This window comes from Rhinolophus ferrumequinum, chromosome 14, assembly GCF_004115265.2.
Source record: "Rhinolophus ferrumequinum isolate MPI-CBG mRhiFer1 chromosome 14, mRhiFer1_v1.p, whole genome shotgun sequence".
NCBI lineage: Eukaryota > Metazoa > Chordata > Mammalia > Chiroptera > Rhinolophidae > Rhinolophus > Rhinolophus ferrumequinum.
In genome coordinates this window covers 22,061,549-22,071,150 of record NC_046297.1, presented here as the reverse complement: position 1 = coordinate 22,071,150, position 9,602 = coordinate 22,061,549, and positions in this window count along the sequence as shown.

Sequence of the window (9,602 nt, the reverse complement as noted above, 5' to 3'; positions counted from 1 at the left end):
GTCTGATTCTGATGGTTGTTTTATCTCTAGGTCTGTGTTTTTCTTTCTTTTTGGCATGCCTTGATTTTTTTTTTCAAGCTGGATATGTTTTAATAAAAATAAAATAAAAGTTGAGGCAAACAGATCATTTGTATAAGGCTTTATGTTACTCTGGCTAGGAGTTGGGCTGTGTTTAGTGTTTATTGCAGCTATAAGCATTACAGGCTACCAATTCCTCTGATGGGTTTGTCTTTTCCTCCCTTCTTGATTTTGGGGTTTCTCTTTGAACTGCTGTGTGTTTCAGTGCTCTCAGCTCTAATCCATTATTACTACAGTTATTATTACTGTTAGAGTAGTGATAGGTTGTAGGAGAGAGGGCATTCTTTAATTTTCTAATTCTCAGTTGTTTAGTTGCCCTGTCTCAGGAGTGTGGCTCAGAAGTGTTTCTGTCCTTTTTCCCCCGGTAGAGCTTTACCCCTTGTGCTCCCAGTCCCTTTTTTTGGCTTCAGCAACCCCAGAATTTTCCCTCAAAATCTCCATTCCTATTGACTATAAACTTATTTAGTTAGCATTTCGTAGGTGAGACAGACAGGCTGAAGTAGGCTGAAGTGTGGCTGAGTTATCTTCCTTAGATGGGATAATGTTTCAGAATTGTCTCCTTAGTCATTCACCCTGGAGGTCAGGGCTTTGTAAGGGAGACAATTCTGAGAGGGTTTCACCACGGCTACTCTTTCTCTACCCCTGACATTAACTCAGGGAGCTTTTGGGAATCCTTGTGAAAACCTGATGGGGTCCCTCAAGGAAAAATCTGTGAAAGTATGGGCCCTACCCCATAACTGTAGGCTCCAGGAGTTTTGCACTCTCATGCTAGTCTACACTCAGTCTCCAGCATTTGTCAAAATTACTGTTTAGATATTCCAACCATCTTGGCATTTGGCAGCTTCTCTCCAGGTATCTTTCTGGTTGTGACCACTTCTACAGATTTGGGGTGGGGGGTGCCCTGTGACCTCAATTCTCTGATAGGTACAAGAAAAAGTTTTAGATTTTCAGTTTACCAGCTTTTTCTTTTTTGTCATAAGGAGGGGAGTAACAACTTCTGAGCTCTATACGTGTCAGAGCAGAAACCACTCTAACTTCAGCAATTTGGATCAACATTGGATGTTAATAATGCTGCACCTAGGAAACGAAAAGGAAAGAAAGAGGAAAAATCTACTCTTCTGGCTGCAATTGATTTTCATAAGGCCCATCTGAAGAGGTAAAACATTTGAGAACCAGATGAAGAACCTCTTTGAAGTGGGTTTAGGAATTAAGCAAAGCAGAAAGGAATCTACTAACAGTAGGGTGACTTCATTACATAGCATCCAAACTAGGGCATTTTTGAGAGTAAAAGAAAGCGATTTCATTAATTACATGGGGGGAAACAGACATAAACCAGGACTATCCCTGCAAACTGGGATGTATGGGCAACAGCTACTGATAGCCACACTCATATCATAAAAGGCAACAAAGGCCAGGAGACAAAGTAACTTCTTTTTCTCTTCACATTGTTTTTTTAATTTTATTACCTCTATAGTTTTGTGCATCCCCTTGGATTTTCCGTACTGTGTACATTTATTTAAAAATAAAAAATAAGTTAGCATCTATTATTTACTAGAACTCCTTTCCTACAAAAGACTTGTTTTATTGGATATTACTAGACTCTTTGCAGTAGCCACTTTAAAATAAAAATCCTAACACTTCTCCAAGCCAATATTCTCAGATCTCTAGCCAGGATTAAAACAAGAGGAAATCCTCTTTAATTATGGAGTATAACATCATTCCTACTAATTATGTTTTATAGCCATCAGAGGAAGTTAGCATCACATCCATTTAGGATCATGGAAAAACTATTTCTCTTCAATGTAATCATGAAATTCGAGAATTTCAAACCTGAAAGGGACTTCTGAGATCATTTAGTCTCGGTTATATAGCAAGTTGTTGTGTCCAGCACAAGAGCTGTGGGAAGCGAGAAGGGCAGCGCAGGGCTAAGAAAAGACAGTAGTCAAGAATAGGGTACAAACGGGCCAAGGGACTCAAGCCTCAAGGACTGAGCCCCGAATCGGGCCAATGCATAGCTTTTATCGGTTAACTTCTAAGGAGGTAAAAAATTGTTAATCTCAAGATCTGTGTGTTACATAGCCTGCTGGCTGTCTTTCTGAAAGTTCCCATTGTGTTCCAGCTTGTATTTTGTCTTCACACACACGCACAACTCTAAGGAATCCATTGAAGGGGAGGCACCGATATGATTCCATTGGGTCTCAGTTTGCTGAGACTTCCTCTCAAAGGAGCTTTTTCGATATCTCTCCAATGGGCCTCAGTTTGCTGAGGAACTTCCTTGTGAAATCCTGGAAACAGCGCGGGGGAACAAACGGTTTGGCAGCTGTAAGGCAACATCTACCCCTTTTTGTTTTTGTATTAGGAGAAACACAGACTTGGCAGTTTCCTCATTTACGGCCCGTTGGAGGGCTTGTTGTCCACACCTGAGGACTAAACAAAATAGAATAAGAATAATTAACAGAAATGCGATTACACCCGCAAATCCTCCACCTAGGGTTTTCACCCAAGTGAATGGATTAAAATGAGATAGTTCTTCCACAGCCATGGAAAGCATCTCCTTTCCTGGGAGGAGTGGGAGCTTGGCATGGGACATTTGATCTACTTGTTGTAGCTATAGAATATCTGCAGTAAGGTTGGGAGCATGTCCCTGGAGGTGAGCTCGTACCTCCGACCACGGGGTCCTAATTTGGTTGTAGGAGAAAGGAGTCACACAGTAAGGAGAAACATTCCAATCACATTTTAAAGTAATCATGGTATGGAGATTTTCTAATTGATCTCCAAGAAAAACTACAGTTTTCTCTAAATCAGCTAATGTAACACTAATTTCTTGATTAATTCTAATTTGTTGATTCCAAGTCTTACTAGCATTTTCATGCCATTCTTGTACGAATTGGGTTGTTTTTACAGTCTGATGTAATGCTACTCCAGAGACTGCAGCCATTGTGGCTATTGCTATAATTCCCATAATTGCAGCAATCAAAATTCCAATAAATTTTTTAGTTCTATGTAAAATCTTATGAAGAAGTTGTAGAACAACATGAACAGTCAGGGAGCCTTCCCACACCCTAGAAGCTTGGACTGGTATACATAAACCCCATCTTCTTTTTAAGATCATCATTTGGTTGTGGGAGGGATTATAAATTGAAGAAGTAAGGCATGTAAATAAACGACATTGAGGCCATTCAACTACTTTTAAAGTTGGATTAATTGTAAACTTTCCTAATAAAAAGACAAAAGGAATTTTAAGACAAACTTGTAAATCAAACATTTGTTTCTTCAAATCTAAAGGTATATTTTTTGTTTTCATTTTTAGTATAATTTCCTTTCCAGATCTTATTCTGTCCTAGGCTTAAAGCCACTTTCCATAAAGTTTTTTGTAATGGGCCTCGGATGGGTTTAATCATTCTTAACTGAGGTGGGGCAAGAACCTTATCCTTCCAAAAGATAGAAATATTAAATGGTGATTTAATTGTTTTTGGAAAGCCTTGACCGAGCAACTGTTCTCTAAGTGACTGAGGGTCAGAGCATTTTAAGCGAGAACATACATGGATTGCGATCCCATAAGGGCCCCAATCGACTACAGTGCCATGGGAATTATTAAAAAACACCCGATCTAGGCTTCCCCTACATTCTTCCCAATGAATGTGGGAATGTGTATCAATCCAATTATTATTTTGAGGACATGGATGAAGGGGAGGAGGAAAACTATGAGTGTTTAACTCCTGTGTCTGAAATCCTTTACCAGAATGAAATAGACAAATCCTTGTAAGAGTCATTTCCTTCTCCTTTGGGAATTACCCCAGCTTGATCGGAAAGAGGAAGACACAGAGGGATGGGACCAATGCAAATGGGTGTATATAAATAGCCTAGAGCTGTATGGCCAGAAAGAGTAAAATTTTGGCTTTCTTCCTCAGGAAATTCCAGACCTCTTTGATCCTCTGGTCCAGGAAACCAAGAACTATCATTAATGTAAATAAGAGGAGGACCATCATTCCAAGTTACAGGTGTCAATAATGGGGGTTTGGGTAAATAAGCCCAATAAGTAAAATTCTCGGCTGCAACGCCAAGTGGGAGGCAACTTACAACAGAGATGACCACCAACATGGACAAAAACATATTGACGTCAGTGTTGGGAACTCTCTTTTCAATCAACCTGTTTTCAGCCATGTGGCCAACTTTTTCAGTTGCATTCAAGTGGGAGGTTGGGCACTGGTCGTCTGTGCTGTCATCTATCAAATCACGGTTTGAACGGGGGTTGAGAGCTCTGGACGAGTGGTCGGGCGAGCAGGTTGGAAGGAGAGGTTGGACATCTCGATTGCTGGAGGTTCCACCGTCTCCGTGTACCCTGTGAAGGGTTTCAGCCAAGTGCGATATCTCTTTCAGGGGCTGCTGCTTATGGTATGGTTTAACACACTGACCAGGTATCCACAAAGGTCATTCTTCAGGACCTGGGGAAATACAAGCAAAGCCTCGTCCCCATGTCAATAAAGTTCCTAGATGCCATTGATTAGTTTGAATGTCCTTCCACCAGATAGGCACATTTTCTAAAGGTTTTGGACTCTGGAGACTATTAAAATGTCTCTCAGCTGCAGTGTGTCCAAGGTGAGCCTTGGTATCTGAGCCAGATGAATTCAAAAAATTTAAAGTAAACATAGCTCTTGATAATTGTATCTGTGGGGAGGGTCCCCTATTTCTCCCCATTTTTGTTTTTGTAATTGTTTTTTCAATGTGGTATTAGCACGTTCAACAATGGCTTGAACCTGTGGGTTGTAAGGAATACCGGTGGTATGAGTAATGTGCCATTTAGTACAGAATTTTGTAAACTTGGCACTGGTATATGCAGGGCCATTGTCTGTTTTGATTGCTAGAGAAAGCCCCATAATTGAAAAACAGACAAACAAGTGGCATATTGTATGGGCAGTAGTCTCACCACTTTAAGCCATAGCTACAAGGAAGCCAGAAGCTGTATCAATGGTGACATGTACAAAGGACAAATGTCCAAAAGAGGGAATATGAGTTACATCCATCTGCCAAAGGGCATTAGGTACAAGACCTCTAGGATTTACTCCTTCAGGGCATTCCTGTGAATCATTAAGAATCTGACAAGTCGGACATGTTTGAACAATCTGTCGAGCTTGTTTATTAGTGATAGGAAACCGAGAGCAAAGACCACCAGCATTGGTATGGGTCAAAGAATGGAAATGTGTTGCCTCCATAACATGGGCACTTCCTACTAATGAGTCTGCAATAAAATTACCTTGAGTCATAGGGCCAGGTAATGTAGTGTGAGCTCAGATGTGGGTGATGATTTCTTACAATCTGCTGGAGTTGGGTAAATACAATCTGAAGAGATTGATTGGAATTATTAGAAAGAGATGCCGTCTCAATACTTTGTACTGTATGAACAACATAAGCAGAGTCAGAAACAATATTTAAAGGATCTGAGAAAGTTTGTAAAGCGATTAAAACTGCTACCAACTCAATCTTTTGTGCTGAAGTACAGTTGGTGTGAATAAATTGATGACCTTTTTTGCTGACAATTACTGCTTTATCATTATTAGATCCATCTGTAAAAACTGTAAAGCCTTGAGGAATAGGAGTCTGTCTGAGTTTTTTAGGTAAAATCCAATTAGTTTTTAGGAGAAACTGAAATAACTTATTTTTTGGGTAATGATTGTCAATTTTTCCAAAAAAGTCACCAATAGCAATTTGCCAAGATTCAGAATGAATGTTTAAATGTATTATTTGTTGTTTTCTAAAGGGAACCACTATTTTACTGTGTTTCTGTTCATTTAAATGAAGTGCCCTAGTGCGAGCTCGTGATGAGTTCTGAGATTAACTCTACATAACTCGGGAGTGACTTAACAAAGTTGTTAGGCAGAAAAAGCCACTCTGCCAGGTCATTTTGTTGAATAATGACCACCGTAGGGGAATGTGGAGTAGGGAAAATTAACATTTGTAAAGGCATAGAAGGGATCAATGCGTTGAACTTGAGCGTCTTGAATTTTCTTTTCAACCAATTCTAACTCTTTGTTGGCCTGAGGAGTTAGGGTGCAAGGACTATCTAGTTGAGAGGAGACCCGAAAAAGAGCAAACAAATTACTGAGAGCATAGGTGGGAACACCCAGAGTTGGATGTAGCCAATTAATATCTCCTAACAATTTTTGTAAATCATTTAAAGTAGAAATTTGATCTCTTCTAATTTGAACTTTCTGGGGTTTGATAGACTGGCGGTCCAGAATTGTTCCTAAATATTGGACCAGTGTTGTAGTTTGAATTTTATTTGGAGCAATGTAGAGTCCCGCCAAATCAAGTTTGTTTTTTAAGTAATTCAAAGCATGCTGCTAAAAGCTCTGTAGAAGATGCAGCACACAGAATATCATCCATATAATGAGTAATATAATAATCTTGGAAATTAGTTCTTACAGGTTGTAATGCTCTGGCTACAAAAAGCTGACAAATTGTAGGGCTATTAAGCATTTCTTGTGGGAGAATTCTCTTTATAGGTTGAAATCTCTTTATAGGTTTCTTATTGTTAATTGAAGGAACAGAAAAAGCAAATCAAGGACAATCTTGAGGATGTAAAGGGATTCTATAGAAACAATCTTGTAAATCAATAACTATTAAAGGCCAATTTTTTGGAATCATAGAAGGTTGTGGGAACCCAGGCTGTAAAGCACCCATGGGCTCAATTATAACATTAATAGCTCATAGATCTGTGAGCATTCTCCATTTTCCTGATTTTTTTCCTTAATAACAAATACAGGAGAATTCCAAGGACTAGTAGAAGGTTCTATATGATCTTGTTCTAACTGAATCTGTACTAGTTCTGTTAATGCCTCTAATTTTTTCTTAGAGAGGGGCCACTGTTCTATCCATAGAGTCTTATTGTTCATCCATTTAAGGGCTACCAGAGTCCCTAGCTGTTCAACAGTGGCCCCTATAAAAAAGGTTTTTTGTGTTTCTCTCAAATATCCCAATCCTGCTTGTCCTTGTTGGGATGGGGGCTGAATTGGCTATGTAATTCCCTTATTAAATTTTTCTAAACCTTTGTTGGGACAAAGCCCCGGAGAGCAGTTTCCAGGCTCTCTGCCTCACGCGGAGGGGTGCTGGCTCGGGTAGTAGATGGCCATCGGCTGTGGCTAGTTGACTGTCAGCTGTAGCCGGTTAGCCAATTGGCTACTGATATAACTGCTGCAGCTGCACTGGGGATGGGGTGTCCGTCGGTTGGCAGAAAAGCGGACAGCAGGTTGCACATCGTGTGAATCCAGCCTCCAGTGAGACTATAGTGGTATGACTCTGCTACCTATGACTCCGTGGGTGTTCCTTTTTGGCCTAGCCACATCCTGCGTTCTTATGTGGGGAGTGGGAGCCGCCCCGCACGACAACCTTTTTCTGGTTGATATCCTATTCAACTCATAATTTGTTGACTCTGAGGACTATATTGTCCAGGTGGTATCCAAATTTCTGCCTTCCATTGTGTAAGCAGATCTCGACCCTACAAATTAACTGGAATGTCTGCAACATAGGGCTGTAAAAATCCTTTTTGTCCCTCTCGCCCAAGGCAGGGAAGAGTGCAGACACTTTGGCGTACACCTGAAGCTCGGCCCACCCCTACAATGCTAATGTTTGGCTCTTGTACTTTCCAATTCTTTGGCCACTTCTGAGAGCTCATTATTGAAACATATGCTCCAGCATCTAAGAGTCCTGTAAGTCTTTTACCCTGTATCTCAATTTGACAAATGGCGAATTTCTGATATCTTTTCTGCTAGAAAAATTCCTGCCTGTCCTGTGCTTCCAAAACCTCCAGTTTCTCTTTTTTGAGTTCCCTTTTTTCCTGGGAGAATATATCGGAGCAACAGTAATTGTGCAATCCATTCTCCCTTTTTAGTGGTCCAGGGAACAGATGAGGACATTATAATTTGAATTTCTCCTTCATAATCAGAATCAATGATACCAGTGTGAACTGTAACTCCTTTGGATGTTAAACTAGAATGACCAAGTTGAAGTCCAACAGTACGTGGGGGAATTGGTCCAAAAAATTCAGTGGGCACACATAAAGGAGATTCTCCAGGAAGTAATAAAATATTTTGCGCTGTACAGAGATCTACAGCGGCACTCCCTTTTGTAGCAGGACTTTATTGCTGAACTGAAAGTCGGGGGAAGGTACTGTCTGATAATTCTGAGGAGCAGCCTGGTTCACATATGTCCCAGTTTTTGTCATTGGGGCCTGGGGCTGGCCTCACCTCCCGTTTCCCTGAATAAGGGTTCCATCCTTATGAAAAACTGATCTGCATTCTTTAGCCCAATGATTTCCTTTTTGGCATATAGGGCACAGTCCAGGTGGTTTAGGTCCTGCAACAGTATCAGCATTAGGAAAATGGGAACTGGTTTTATTTTTCTTTCTGCATTCTTTTCTGGTATGGTCTGGTTTTCCACAATTATAGCAAGTACCAGTGTGGGGACAGAGCTAGGAGTGCGGTTTCCAGGCTCTCACTCTCACTTGGAAAGGTGCTCACTCGGGTAGTAAGTGGCCATCAACTGTGATTGGATGGCCATCAACTGTGGCTAGTTGGCTGTCAGCTATAACCAGCCACTAATATAACTGTTGTGGCTACGCTAGCAAAAAATGGGGGCTAGCAAGAAGATGGTGACTGAGCTAGCAAGCGTGGATTGCAGTTAGCACGGTGGATTGCAGCTACCAAGTGAGGTTGGTTGGCAAAGAGAAGTGGATGGCAGGTTCCTGCTTCCTGTGTCTCCAACCCAGATGCCAGCAAGAATATAGTGGTATGAGTCCCCTATCTATGGCTCCATGGGTGTTCCCTTTTGGCCTCACCATGTCCTGTGTTCTTATGTGGGGAGCGTGATCAGAGACCCCGCATGACACCCCGTGTGACAAATGGCACAGCGAACAGGGTATAGTGCCGGCCAAAGTTCCCCGAAGGGCAGTGGAGCAGTTTGTGCGTATGAACACCCAGTCTCAGGAAGACCAGGAGGAGCAGCTGCCGAAGAGCTGAACCCCCATGGAGCGGTGGGAAGATGTGGATGGTTCTCTGACCAGCATAGGCCAGAGAAAGCGAAGGTCGTTGTAGCCCCGTGGGCTGGGAAGTGCTTACTGAGGCCCTCACCCCCAGGTTGGGGAGGACTTGGAGCCCTCGCCCTGCAGTAAGGGCACACAGTGTGAGGAAGCCCCTTGACTGTGAGCCACTGTTGCTCAAGCACAGTGCCCTGAGACACCCTGGCTGTGCCCAGAGAGAGTGGCAGTGCCCTGAGAGGCCCTGGCTCTGCCTGGGAAGACTGGTGTTACCCTAAGAAGCCCAGGAAGTCTGGCTGTGTCCAGAAGGACTGGTGGTGCCCTGAGAAACCCTGGCTGTGTCCAGAGAGCCTGGCTGTGTCCAAGATATTGCATTCACCTCCAGGCTCCTTGCACAGGGCCCCTCGCTGAAGATGCTTGTTGCATAGATTGTGAGGCGAGACCCTGTAGGGGTAGGGTGTGGGGATAGAGCTAGGAGTGCAGTTTCCAGGCT